The sequence below is a fragment of the Eschrichtius robustus genome, chromosome 12, assembly GCF_028021215.1.
Source record: "Eschrichtius robustus isolate mEscRob2 chromosome 12, mEscRob2.pri, whole genome shotgun sequence".
Lineage (NCBI taxonomy): Eukaryota > Metazoa > Chordata > Mammalia > Artiodactyla > Eschrichtiidae > Eschrichtius > Eschrichtius robustus.
The window spans coordinates 87,672,659-87,687,851 of NC_090835.1; positions in this window are offsets into that span (position 1 = coordinate 87,672,659).

A 15,193-nucleotide genomic window follows, 5' to 3' on the forward strand; every position below is an offset into this window, starting at 1 on the left:
AGCTGGTTGTAACATGGCATTTGACATCACATTAATTTTTAGTTCCATTGCCCCTAATTTTCTCCACACACAACAGACTCTACTACTGAAATAAAAGAATACAGATCTTTGATTCAACATTAATGAAATGTCTCAAAAGAGTCTTGTTTAAGTTAATGCTGAATCTGGTATAAAAGACATATAAATTATCAATATTTTTTAAACCCTTAATGTGTAAACATTTTCAATGTAATTTGTGCATGCTAATGAAAAATAAATATGCGCTTTGTTATATATTAAAATAAAAAGGGAGGGGATTAGGGTCCAAAACAGACCAATTGATGGTTACTACAGAAATTGATTTTATGGGCACTTTAATCCCAGAGCAGTGGGGTTATGCTCATTTGCAATGACAAGCAAAACCACTCCCCTACATAGTTGAAATTTGCAGAGCACACTGGAATTTTTCTCTCAAATGCCTCACTTTTTTCTATGTATCCCTAACGACTTCTGATTTGGGGGTACTTAAATTCTTCAAATTCTGTGATCTTTTAACTCATCTATGCTCATCTCCTATGGTGCAGTGCGTTTTCTATAAATAAAACTATTTGACAAACTTAAAGAAGATGTAGAGGATCTGCCACTGTTACATCAAGCATTTATTTGAAATAGAAGTAACACCAAAGGCTCTATTTTCCTATTGATCTGTCAGTTATATCAGAACTACCTAGGGTGTTTGTATGTGTGTGTGTGTGTATATGTGTGTGTTGTACCTGTGCTTTAAATATAGATTCCAAAGTCTTGCCCCAGATAATTCTGAATTCTCCCAAGAAGACTGCTGGTAAGAGGTGCATCCAGGATTCCAGCTCACATCTGTTTGACTTCAAAGCATTTGCTCAGTGTTTTTCAGGCTGCAGGTCTGAACAATCATTAAAGGTTGCAAAATCAATTTTGTAGCACAAGGCCAAAATGTTTCCTTTTTAATGAACTAGAATGGAATACAAAGTATCAGAGCCCAAAGCATGTAGTTTCAGTTATCTGCATAGCTTTTTGATTGTGTGCTGGGTGCCACCGTGTAAAATGTATTTCTTACACTACAATCTCATATGGCCAGAGTGGGAGGAGTCTTCCTCATGCAAATTCTTGAACTTTTATAGCCATGAAATATTCTCAAGTGTATTAATCGCTAATGATCTACAAAAAGTAATTTCCTATTATTGGCGTTTTTAAGCCTCTAAGAAACCCCGAGTCATAAAAAATGGGAAGCACTCTGCAAACATTTCCATTTTTTTTTCCCCCTGGGGGACAGAGGACCCCAGGCCCTGAATTTTTTTCTTTTTTAATTAATTAATTAATTAATTAATTAATTTTTTTGGCTGTGTTGGGTCCTCGTTTCTGTGCGAGGGGTTTCTCTAGTTGCGGCAAGCGGGGGCCACTCTTCATCGCGGTGCGCGGGCCTCTCACTATCGCGGCCTCTCTTGTTGCGGGACCTGTGCTCCAGAGGCGCAGGCTCAGTAGTTGTGGCTCACGGGCCCAGTTGCTCCTCAGCATGTGGGATCTTCCCAGAACAGGGCTCGAACCCTTGTCCCCTGCATTGGCAGGCAGATTCTCAACCACTGCGCCACCAAGGAAGCCCAAACATTTCCATTTTGAACACGATAGCAACTGTGCTAAGAGTAATGACGAGATTTGTGGAAAAGCTGAAAGGAAAGGGAGGCTTATACTTGATTCCTTTTACTCCAAAATTCTGGGCTCCAGAATCAAGCAGTTGGTTCTGGACTTTTCTATTTCAGTAGGTTACCATGATTGCATTACTCAAGACAGAGTCTGGGCAAGAGGCGCTTTTTTGCTAAACAAATTAGCCCTTCTCCAGCTTCCTCAGAGCAGGCGTGTTGTATGATCGCAGCCATGGTGACACTAAGAAGACCACCTGTAGATCTCTATCTGTTGGGACAGCCTCCCCTTTGTAGACTCTTTTAAGAGGCACTCTATCTTGGCTTTTGGTATGGAGCATTTCTGGAAAACTTCTTAAAATGGGCTATATATTATTTCAGAAATTGTTATTATTTTTATTTAATTCAACAAATAAAACTGGGGCATGGTGCATACTCCAGGTTATTCATTGCAGCATTCTTTGGAACTGTAAAATATTGGAGTAAACTTTAATATCCACATATAAAAGTGATTGAATAAACTAGGACACATGTACAATTGGGTAATATATAGCTACAAAAATGAATGAGGAAGATCTCTATGAGTTATTAAGGAATGAATTCCAGGATAGATGGTTAAGTGAAAAAGCCGAGTGCAGAAGAGTATCTATAGTATGATACCCTCTGTAAGAGAAAGATGAAGATATAAGAAAATACATTTTTTTCCCATTTGTGCAAAAGATACACAGGAAGAATAAACCAAAAATGAAAGGGATTTGTTATCTATGGGGGTGGGGATTAGAAAGGAATGGAAAGAAGGGAGAAATGGGAACAGAGTCGCAGGGATGAGAAGGGAGTGACAGTTTTCTGAGTATGTCTTTTTGTATAACTCTGACCCTTAAAACTATAGTAATGCTTCATATACCAGCAAAATAGTCACACTATTAAAAGCAGTAGAGATGAGGGAACTCAGAATGGAATATAAGCACTAACAAATTAACCAAACTATATTAAATTACAGTTATTACATAATAACACTAAAGGGATTGGGGAAGATAAAAATTAACTTAAGTAACTGTAGAAAACAGTATCTTGATTGGATACTATAAGGCTAAAGACAAAAGCAACTACACATAAAGGTTGTAATCTAATAAAAGTGTTTTTCTCAGGGTTACGGGTTAACAATTCTGAAACTACTTATGTGTCTAGAGTTGAACAAAGAAGTAAACATAGTGTAGAAAATGAGATCCAGTGTTCTCACTAGTGCAAAAAGAAGTATTTGGCTAAAATGAAACTTGTGCTGGATTAGAATCAGAAGTATTAATATAAACTCATATTTTAAAATACATCTCCAGTTTAATAGATATAGACACCTAGAAGTGTGTGTATGTGATTGGGTTAACATACAGATATACTTCCTTGCTCTGTCAATGGAGCAGACCTAAAAGCAGTGACACCCTAGTAGCAATTAGCACACCTGGAAGACAATCTTTGGTTTTTAAGCATCATTCTCTAATCAAAGGAACCAGGACCACCTGGAGAAGTGATTGGCTCCAAGGCTGGCGCAGGGAAAATACAGGGTGGGCCTGGAACACCTTGTGGTGCCAGAAAAGCAAGATGCTTAAAATAAAATGAAAATTTGTTGAAACACCATGCAAGCCACCCTCAAGGAGCTACTAATTTCTAAAGCTGGTACCATTTGAGCAACAAAATAAAAATTGATTATATTGGATGTTAACTCATTGATAAAATATATATCCATAAATAAATACATACATACATACATAAGGAAAATGGACAACTTTTCCTTGTTGCAGATGAAATCCACAGGTGGATACTAAAATCACTGAGTGAAATTTGAAGGACAATCAGGATTTGCATAGTTTCAAAGTATCTTCCCCAAGATATCTATCTACTACAAAGAGAAAGGTAATGAATTTACAGTGGAGAAACCCAGACACCACCTTAACTAAGCCCCACAAATAGTAAGACATATCAACATCATGAACTCCTTGCATTGAGAAGGATACTTCATCGTTTTTGTGATATTTCCTGGCAAAATGCATAAACTCATTCCAGGGATGAGAAAACATCAGACAAATTCAACTCAAGGAACATTTAAAAAAAATAACTGATCAATACTCCAAAAATGTGAAGGCCATGAAAGGAAAGGACAGACTAAGGAATTGTTACAGACTGAAGGAGACTAAGGAAAAGCATTAAGTAAATTCAATGTGAGATCCTGAATAAGATCCTGGAAAAGAAAAAGGACTTGGTGGAAAAGTTTGTGAAATTTGAATAAAGTCTAAAGTTTAGTTAACACGGCGGTGGGGATGGGGTGGGTGGGTGAGGGTGGGATGAATTGGGAGATTGGGATTGACATGTTTACACTAATATGTATAAAATAGATAACTAATAAGAACCTGCTGTATAAAAAAATTAAATTAAATTTTAAAAAAGAATTAAAAAATAAATAAAATGAAGTTTAGTTAACAATATTGCACCAACATCCATTTCTTGTTCTCCATAACTGTACAATGGTTATGTAAGACATTAACATTAGGGGAAGCCAGTTGAGGAATATAAGGAAACTTTTTGTACTGTTTTTGCAACTTTCTTGTAAATCTAAAATTAGTTCAAAATAAAAAGTTTCCTTAAAAAAAAAGTTTCTCTTCATATCTCACCATGTTATAACACTTTTCATAGAAGGGGGAAGTATACCTAAATGTGACATAGATTTGCCAAAGTGGCGGAAATGTAGGTGATTTTTATTCTTGTGTCCAAACTTGAATCGTTTTTCAAAGTTTCTACCATAAGCACAATTACTTTATTATTAGCAAACAACATGTTTCTCTTTAAAATATGATGAAGCTTATATTAAAAATATATGGGTGCTGAGTTTCTCAGACATTCAGGTACTATCTGTCCCCTCTTTCTGCTCTTTATCTGGACTTTCACGGAAATTATATACTTGTTTTTTCATTTACAGATTCATCATTTATTCATAAACAATGCTTTAGTTTGGCCTGATTTTGTTATGTATACGTGCAAAATCACAGTGTATTTAATCTTTCATGTATTGCTTTTTTTCCCTGAACAAGATCCATCCCTCTGTATTATACTGGTGCAGAGAGCTCTAGTTTGGTGATTTGCACTGCAGTTTAATATTTCTTTTATACATGTGGCCCAATGTATTTACTTATCTAGTCTACCACTCCTGGACATTCTCGTGGTTATATAATATGGCAAATTTAATTTCTCAAAAATGGTCGCAACTATTTCTCCTGACCCACATTCCCTTCTCCAATGTGTCTTGTCACTCCCCCATCAGGTCTAGTTCTGGTCCCCTTGAATCTGAGTGACCTTGTGACAGCTCGCACCAATAGAATGTGAAGGAAGGGAGGCTGTGTGACCTCCACCGCTAGGTCTTAGAAAGCAATGGAGCTTCTGCCTTATTTGCTGGAACACTTAGGCTTCTGTTTCTGAACTATCTATCTCATAAGAATTTCGGTAGTTCTGAGACCACGTTGTGAGAAAGTCAAGCTGCCTGTGGAGACCACGTTTGGGCACTCTGGTTAGTCATAGCAGTTTTTGAACCATCCTAATACATGGACCAGCAATGTGAGAGAAGGAGTCTCCAGCTGATTCCAGCTTCCAGTGGTCAAGTCTTTTCAGGTGAAGTCCCAAACATCATGGCAAAGAGACAAGCCAACTCCACTCTGCTCTATCAGAAATCCTGATTTGAAGAATCTATGGGTATAATAAAATAGCCACTAAGTTTTGGGTGCTTTGTAGCCTAAATGGTAATGGTTTCAGTTTATTTTCAAATGTTCATTAGCTGGCCAGTTATTTATTTTTTTAAGAACTCTTTTTGACTATAACCTACAGTAAGAAACACATTTTACATCATACACTCACACTCATATGCACTCATGCTTGCCCTAACTGAAACAAAACTTTGAGGGAGAAATAGATATTCCTTTTAAATGCAATTTGCTTTGCTATTTCTTCTTCTCATCTCTTCCCTCTCCTCTTTTCTCTTTTATTTCAATAGAGAAATCTATTGATTTCTGATCACAACCAAATAAATTGATTTAATAAATAATAGGTCTTAATCAGCAGATTGAAGATATAGTTTAAGAGGTGATCTTAATCTCTTTATCTTTATATCTTGCAGAGTATGTATATATTTTGGTATCTTATGTATTTTGCATTACACACAAGCTCACACACATTTTGCGCTCTAAACTCAGAGTTAAATTGTTCACTGGCCTAAGTCTAAATAAATCAATAAAACCGAAACAAAAGAATATGAAAAGAGTGAATCTAATAAATGATTCTAAACTTAATTTGGATGTTGAAGCATATGGAAACTCCAAGAACCCATTATTGTTTCAAAATGAAAGCCTGAGAGAGGTTAGTGATTTGTCCCCTGGGCTGTCAGGAAGGGAATCCTGTGGCATCTGGAAGGAGGCAGGGTCCTTGCAGAAGGTGCAGGTGGAGAGCAGTTTGGATCTGGGGATGGGATGGAGGATTGGGTATCCTTTCTTGGCCCAAAAGAGCTTAAGAATATAAAACATAAGTGTCTACATATATACTCTTAAGAGTCAAAACACAGATCGTTTAATTCTGGCAAGAGCTTGAGAAATATTCTCTTCTGTCTAGAAAGTGGACCCTGTGAGAAAGAATGACTTCAGAGATATTAACTACCTTTCCATTAACCTTAATATTGAACTCATAATCATTTTCCTAATCAATCTCTTCAACATCTATTTATTCAAAGATGGTGCTGGTGTCTTCAAAAGAGATGGTTCAAAGAACAAGAATAGATTGCATTTGAGCCTGTGTATCTTTTCTCTGTTCTTGACTTTTCTCTCTTTGTCTATCCTACTTCCTATTATTCCCTCAGCATCCCTTTACATTTCCCTCTCTGTTCCCCCTAAATTATATGAATTTGCTGGTTTGTAAATGTAAGTTCCATCCACTTACACAATATTGTTAATTCATACCTGGTGACAGTTTGGCATAGTTATCCATTGCTGTATAACAAATTATCCCAGAATTTAGTGGCTTAAAATAATAATGAGCATTTATTATCTCACACAGTTTCCATGGGTCAGGAATTTGGGGGTGACTTAACTGGGTAGTTTTGACTTGGGATCTCTGATAAAATTGCAGTCAAAATGTTACTCTGGCTGCAGTCATCTGAACACTTGACTGAGAATAGAAGATCCAATTCCCAGATGTCTCATATGGCTCACATGGCTGGCAAGTCAGCGTTGGCTATTGGCAGAAAGCCTCAGTTCCTTGGCATGTGTACCTGTTCATCGGGCTGCTTGAGAGCTCACTCCATCACAGCTGGCTTCTCCAAGAATGAGTGATCCAAGAGAGTGCAAAACAGAAGTCACAATATCCTTTATGACATAACTTCAGAAATCACAATATTCTATTAGTTCTATAGGTCCGTCCTATTTAGTTTGGGAGTCTGCACATGTGCATGCATATCAGAGGATGAGAATTACCAGGGCCATGTTGGAGTCTGGCTATCACAGTTCTGTAGATGAACAGCTCTATTTCAGATCCCAATCCTATCACTTACTAGGTTTGCAACTTTAAGAAATTTACCAAACTCTATTTCTCAAGTTTCTCATGTCTAAAATTTGCATGAGGATAGTGCGGTAGATTTCACTTTTACTCCCAATTTTTGCTGCCCTTTTTGGGAGAATTATACATCCCTGCCCACTGATATCGATTTATGACATGCCTACCCCTGTGAGGAGTATACTTCCACACCAACTCGATATCAGTCACTGCCATGGGAGTTGCTTTGGTAGATCAAATGTGAGTAGAAGTGAGGTGTACTCACTTTCCGGCAGAATCGTTAGGAGCAAGGAGATCTTTTCATGTCATGTTCCTTTAGTCTGGGTCCCTCCATGAAGAAAATGTGGAGCAGAACCACAACTGATCTATAAAAAAATGCAATGTGAGCCTGAAATAACCCTTGACATTGTCATCCACTTAGATTTGGGGTTTTTTTGTTATATAATTTAGCAAAATCTAACTGATACAGCTATTATTTACTCAGGAGTATGCTGAGATTTGATAAAATATTTTTGAAGTGCTTATAATACTGAGACATAGTAAACAACCCTGCATATTACATATTATCTATCACCTATTACTATGATTATACAAACCTAAATTCACATGAAATGAGTTTATAAGCCATGCCATTAATTAATTTATAATGAGATGCCCTTGATATTGAAAATAAATATCAGAGGTGTACATACTTTCTGGTCAGGAGACCAAGATACAGATTAGAGGATGCTTTTTGAGCATATAGTTCGAATAAGGGATATTTTTATCAAGCAGTGGTCACCCAATCAATCAGCTCCTCCACCCTGAGGACACCTGTGTACTGTGTTTTGTTTTGTGGAAAAGACACACTGAACAAGTTACCATTCTACAAACTCTTCTTTTTCTAGGTGATCACCAACCTCCCTTTTCTCACAGTTGCTCTTATATGAATTCTCCAGACTTACAGTAACCATGATATTCCAATATAATTTATATCAGTTACAGTACAAATATAGTCAGTTATAATTTAGAATATTGCAATATATTTATAAAGTTTACCATAGAGTAAATACAATATGCCAGTAAATACAATATGTTCTAAGCACTTTACAAATACTCACTTAATCCTTGTAATAACAAGGATTATTACAAGTCACTGGCACAATGGTGCTATTATTACACCATTTTCCAGAAGACAAAACTGCATCCAAAGATGTTAAGTAACTTGCCCAAGGACTTAAACTATGAGAGCTTTCCTGTACTGTCTCTCCACCTTGTAAGATTATTCCAGTGACTAATTGTGCCATCCTTTATAAATTATTGTTATACCAAGTACAGTAAAATTTTATTCTCATGTTTTGAAACTTTACTTCTTTTTTTTTAAATAGATTTATTTAATTAATTTATTTATTTATTTTGGCTGCGTTGGGTCTTCGTTGCTACGTGTGGGCTTTTTCTAGTTGCGGCGAGCAGGGGCTCCTCTTCGTTGAGGTGCACGGGCTTCTCATTGCGGTGGCTTCTCTTGTTGCGGAGCAGGGACTCTAGGCCTGCGGGCTTCAGTAGTTGTGGCACGTGGGCTCAGTAGCTGTGGCTCGAGGGCTCTAGAGTGCAGGCTCAGTAGTTGTGGCGCACGGGCTTAGCTGCTCCGCGGCATGTGGGAATCTTCCTGGACCAGGGCTCGAACCCGTGTTCCCTGCATTGGCAGGCGGATTCTTAACCACTGCACCACCAGGGAGGCCCTGAAGCTTTATTTCTAAGCACTATTCTTTGATTTGGGGTGGGGTGGAAAGCAGGGGCTGGAGTAGGAAATAGGAAGCAATTTGTAGGACAACATACTTAGTTTATGAAGTCATAGTACAATCCTCATTAACTTCCCCCTCTCCACCAGTGACCCCCCTCTTCTGTGACATGGACAACTTAGGGTTTTGGGTTTTTGTTTGTTTTCTTTTCTTCTCCTTCACCCCAACTTTGGTCTCATATAAAGTGCCTCCACCCACTTCCCAAAATATGGTTCCTAAACTTTCCCTATGGAGAAATTCTGGAGCCCCTAATATTCAGGGATTTAAGAGACCACAGATGTCACAAAGCCTCTCACTTTGTAAAACAGGAAACTTAAGCCCAGAGTGGTGAAGTTACATTCTGAATAAGCAATCACCCTCTGGACTTCCAGCAGCATGAGGACTAGGGCAGATATTTAGCATCGCAAATGCTTTAGAAAACTTTTGCTGCAAACACTGCTCTGTACATGAGTTGCTCAGGAAAGACCAATGTTTATCAGTTGGGTTCAGTCCCACTGTTTGTCAGTGTATTAAAAACTGCTCCAGGGATTTTATATACGATGAATTTAATAGAGGTAATCAGTGAAACCGATCATGAAAGAGTTAAGAAACCAAAAGAGAGATGAGGAGTAACCAAAGATAAGCAGCAGCAAGAAGTTGCCACTTCTCCAAGAGCTAGGACAAAGGAAAAAGAGGTGCTGCTATCATCTAGGAGTTGGGGCTGGATCTCCAGTGAAGCTGGAACAACACAGGCTGGTAAGACAGGAATGGAGAACGCCAAGAGACCAGCTATCTGGTGGGACTGGAGCCAAAGAGTGCCAATGAGGCTGGAGAAACCCCAGGAAGCAAAGGCAGGAAGGGCAGAAATACCTTGGTCTCACCATGTTCCACTGGGGCCTCCCATTGGTCATATCTACTGGAAGCCAGAGAGCAAGGGAGCCTGGGAATTGTAGTTTCCAGTGACATACAGCAGCTTCAGAGAATAAACAGGCAAATGACCGAAACAATCAGAAATTCAAATATTTCTGCGAATCTGATGCCTGAGCATGAGTCCTTGTATCTGAACTCAACCAGAGGTACACTTCCATCTTTAAAGATGCGGGATCAAGAAGACAGTTTCACCTTCTTTTAATCAGGTTGTGATATATCCAGTGTGGTGGGGATCCTCTGACAGAATCAAAACGATCCCTGCCTCTGAGGGTTCATATCCCTAAGTTATCCCCTTTTCTTGAGTGTGTGCTGCACCTGGTGACTTGCTTCTAACAAAGAGAATATGTCGGGGCTTCCCTGGTGGCACAGTGGTTAAGAATCCGCCTGCCAATGCAGGGGACACGGGTTTGAGCCCTGCACCTGGAAGATCCCACATGCTACAGAGCAGCTTGAGCCCGCGTGCCGCAACTAATGAAGCCCACGCTCCTAGAGCCCGTGCTCCGGAACAAGAGAAGCCACCGCAATGAGAAGCCCGAGCGCCACAAGGAAGAGTAGCCCACACTGCCGCAACTAAAGAAAGCCCACGCACAGCAACGAAGACCCAACGCAGCCAAAAATAATAAATAAATAAATAAAAATTTTTTTAAAAGCACAGACTCTTAAAAAAATACAATATGTCAAAAGCTATGGTGTGTCATTTTTGCGATTAGTTTACAAAAGGTTGTAGCTTCTATCTTGGGCCCCCACTTGCACTCCCTCACTTGCTCATTTCCTCAGAAGAAAGTCATTAAGCCACCGACATGACAAGAAACAAGGACTTGAGGACTTCAGTCTAACAAACAGCCCTTGAGGAACTGAGTCCCTCCAACAACCATGTGCACGGGTTTGGATGTGGATCAATCCCACATTGAGCTTTGAGATGATTGCAGTCCTGGCCACATCCTAAATGCAGCCTTGTGAGAGACCTGGAGAACCCAGCTCAGCTACTCTCAGATCCTGAAGCTGCTAAGTTTGAGGATAATTTGTGATGCAGCAATAGATAACGGATACATCCAGAGATAAGCCAAAGACATACAAGGGGAAATAAAGGGAAGAGAGGGCATGGTTTTCAGTGTCTATTATGTACCAAGCACATTATCCCCGCTTAATCTTTGCATCTATCCTCTGAGGTGGGTGATCATCATTGGTTCCATTTTCCAGACAAGGAAACTGAAGATGAAAAGGGAAAATAGTTTGCTCAAGGTCGCATTGTAGGGTTGCAGTGGAAGGGTTGCAAAGTATGGTCTGATGGATGGCCACATCTGTGTTTTTATTTTCATTATTTCACACTGTTCCAGAACTCAAAACAACCAGCCTTCAAAGTTGCAGTCACTTCATTTGGATTGAGTACAAATAAAAAGAGTAAATTGTTTAAAATCAAATGCCTTCTTGCTTTCTTAAAATTGTATACCCACTTCTTTCTGTCACAGAATATCATAACTCACCTAAAAATTAAAAAAAGGAGCAGGGCCTTATTTCTGCTCCTTTCTGGACTTCAGGATGGAAGTGTACCTCTGGTTGAGTGCAGATACAAGGTCTCATGCTCAGGCATCAGATTTTCAGAAATATTTGTTTGAATTTCTCATTGTTTCCCTCATTTGCCTGTTTACTCTCCGAAGCCGCTGCCACTGGAACCTACATTTCCCAGGCTTCCTTGCTCTCTGGCTTCCAGTAGATTTGACCAATGGGAGGCCCCGGTGGAACATGTTGATGAGGCCAGGGTATTTCTTAGTTAAAGACTAAAGTCCAGAGAACAATATAAAATTGGTGTAACAAATAACCAAATTAAAGCAAACAAAGCCTCCAAAGAGACAGACAGTTTTTAGCTCTTTGGGCTACTAGACCACTGGTTGCATTGTGTAATTAGATAATTACTGTTATGATAATAGCAGCAAACAGCAACTAGCATTTGTCGAGGGTTCCCTTCGGATTGGGCGCTTTTCTGAGGTTTTTACCTGTATTACCTCATTTGCCTTCCCAATAACACTATGAAGCTGCTTCCCTGTGTGTGTCTTATTCTCATCTGCACACTTGCCCCATCCGTCCTTTTTACCAGGTACATGACCTGGGCAAGTTAGGTAATCTCTCTGTGCCTTGGTCTCCCAATCTACAAAATGGGACAATAATAGCACCTACCTCATGACATTATGAAGATTAAATAAGTTAGTGCTTGAGTGAGCATTATAATCTAATGAAGTGAGGTAGGAATCACATTCTTCCCAATCCAACTCTAGTTTAGATAGCAGTAAATTTGGATAACAAGGAATATTTGTCTGATTCTGAGGCACAGCTTCTGAGTCACAGGTGAGATCCGAGCGGCGTGGTTCTTACTGATGGAGCCAGAGGACCGTTCTGCGGCTCCATAACACAGATGCCGGCACCGGAAACCCGAGCTGAGCCTGTAGTTCCGGCGTGACTGGGTCCCACTGGGGCATGCGCGGAGTGCAGCGGTGGCAGAGACTCCACGTATTTCAACACTGACCACCTAGTGTGAAAACAAGGTACTTTTAAAAAGTGCTCCTTAAAATATAGCTGATGCTAAATGGAGAGGAAAGAGAGCGGGAAAACGGGCAAAGGAAAGGGTGGCGGGTGTGGGGGTGGGGTGGGGGAGGAATACAAAGGGATAAATAAGAAATTTCAGAAAGAGCTGTTGGTTTGTAGCGTTCGTGGAGAACATTTGAGAAGATGAGACACAAGGTGATTAGAATAATGATTAAAAAGTTCGATCTCAGCCCATAATGAAAGCTGTTTATAGCCACTCCTTCCCACCGACTCCCTCCTCTAGAGGTCATTAACTCCTCCTAACAGGTCTTCGTACTTTGGGCTCCTGTCCGGTTGGCAGGCACAGTGTCAGTTGTGTGTGCTGGAACTCGTGGGCAGAAGTCGGCAGATGCGCAGTGCCTGCTCTCCTGCAGCTCTGAGTCACGTGCCAGGGAAGGGAACAGCCTGATGCACAGAGGGGCTGTGCTCCAGAAGGGGACCCAGTGCCTGTGCTGTTCCTTTTCATAGAGAAAGCACGAGACCAGACTTGAATGAGAAGAAACCTTTTCTGTGTGGGTTTCAGCTGGGAGCACCAGCCTCCCAGCACCTGAGAACATTGGCTGATTCTCCCACAGGGAGAGAAGCAGCCATTTTTCCCAGTTCATTGCCAGGCAACCCAGAGGAAATCCCTGGGTTCACTGGTTAAACAGCCCTGCTTGTGTCCTAGCAGTGCCTTTGCTCATGACATTCCTAGCCATGCTGTACTGACAGTCCACACTCCCAGCATCACTCTCCGCCAGACCTTGGCCACCCTCCCAGCAGGCATCTCTCCCCTCTGGGAGTGGGAGGAAGGCTAGGGAGGGTCTCACTGAGAAGGTGACATTTGAGCAAAAGCCTGAAGGAAGTGAGGGGTGAGGCAGGTGAGGATGGGTGAGAAGAGTGTGTCAGGGTTCCTCATAAAATGTGGAAAGTCGATATGAGAACCCAGCAGATGGGAAACAATGCAGAAGAATCCACAATAGGTGCGGATCATAGGACTGTGGGAATTAAATCAGCCCAGAGACATGGGGCTCATTTGGGAGGTGAGACAGAACCCTTTTAGGTAGGAAAACAGCACAATAGCGTGAGCCAACGTGTGTGCACGAGAGAGAGACAGAGACAGAGAGAGTCATGAGAGGTATGAGAGTATCTTTATGGGGTAGAAACAAAGGATGTTTAAGGTAGTGGTGTGCTGGTAAAGGTTTAACAACTGATTCTCCAGGAGAACTCCCCCAATACTGACTTGTAGCCAGTTCTTGTTGTGTATATACTCCCGCTATGGCCAATTCCAGGCTACCCATGTTACCCTGAACACGGAATAGAACGCAAGGAAGGTTCAAAATGACATGTAGATTTTCCACTGGACGCCTGAGAGGATGAAGACGGCGAGGGCAGAAACATAACTCTGTGGGTGACGGGTACAAACCGCTGATCTGTTTTGTGACCACACAGAGACCAGCTGCTCAGGGCCCCAGTCTCTTCATGCACAGCCTGAAGGACTGAGCTAAAGGAAATCGAAGTTTCCTTCTGTGCTCTCCCCTTCCTTTATTCTTTCCTCCCAAAGAGCCACTGTACCTAGGCCCCCTTTCCTTAATGGCCTTGCACGTATTTCTCTTCTCTGCCGAAGTTGCACAGGCACCCAGTAGGGGCGATGTTCCATATCCAGGGAGTCAAGCTGAGCGCAAAATGGAGTAGCCACAGTTTGGAGCATCCCTGTCTTAGGAGTCTCTGCTCTTGGAAAGGTGGCTCAGCTGAGTTCAAAGTGCCCACCCAGTCCACTGGGGCTGCTGCTTCTGCACCTGGAAGAGACCTGGTGGCAGGTGAATGGGTGCGTCCACTGCCATTTCAACACCACATGTCTGCCAGGCCCACTCCTCTGGAAGCTTCCTCCAGCCATGGGGGAGTGGCTGCCAGAAGCAGGCAGTGATCTGGCTTATCACAGCCTAAGTCACCTCAATCTCTGCAGGTGGAAGCTGGCAAATCCCAACTTGGAAATCCCAACATCCTCTTCAACTTCCCACATTTGTGAGTAGATCAACAGGTGAGAGATAATTTCTATCTCTACTTCTACCTTTATATACTCTTACACACGCTTATGTTAGGTTTTACAAGGAACAAAGTGCTTTCTCATGTGCTCTCATTTGACTGGTTTTTCAAAACTCTGGGAGGTGCTATTATCCCATTTTACAGATGAAAAGCCTGATTTTTCAGGGATGGCAGGTGACTCACCCCCAGTCAGACACTTGGTAAATGGCAGAGCTGGAATACAGACCCAGGTATTTTCGTTCCAGATTCGCATGTCTTTCCAGAATATTTCACTGCATGTCTGTGCTGTGTGTACATGCATATGTATATGTATGTGTGTACACACACAAACCACTTTGTATAGACTTATATAGGTATTTTTTAAGACTAAGTTGGGTGTGTCCTTCTTACAACCCAGCCTTAGGAATTCATCAGCTACTTCCTGAGTGATTAGTACATGCCAGGCAATGTCAGACACCAGCTGAGAGCTGGCAATACAGCAGTGGACCATCCAGGCCCCCCAGTCCCCAATACACAGACACTAGAGTAGCAGAAACATTCTTAAAACCTGACCTTGACTTAAGAGGAAAGAGCAGAAGGGGCAAAGGGGCAGGCAGATTGGGAGGGTGTGCCTTCTAACTCCTGTGTGAGGAAATGGCCATTTAACCAGGTAATTAATGAAACTATCTT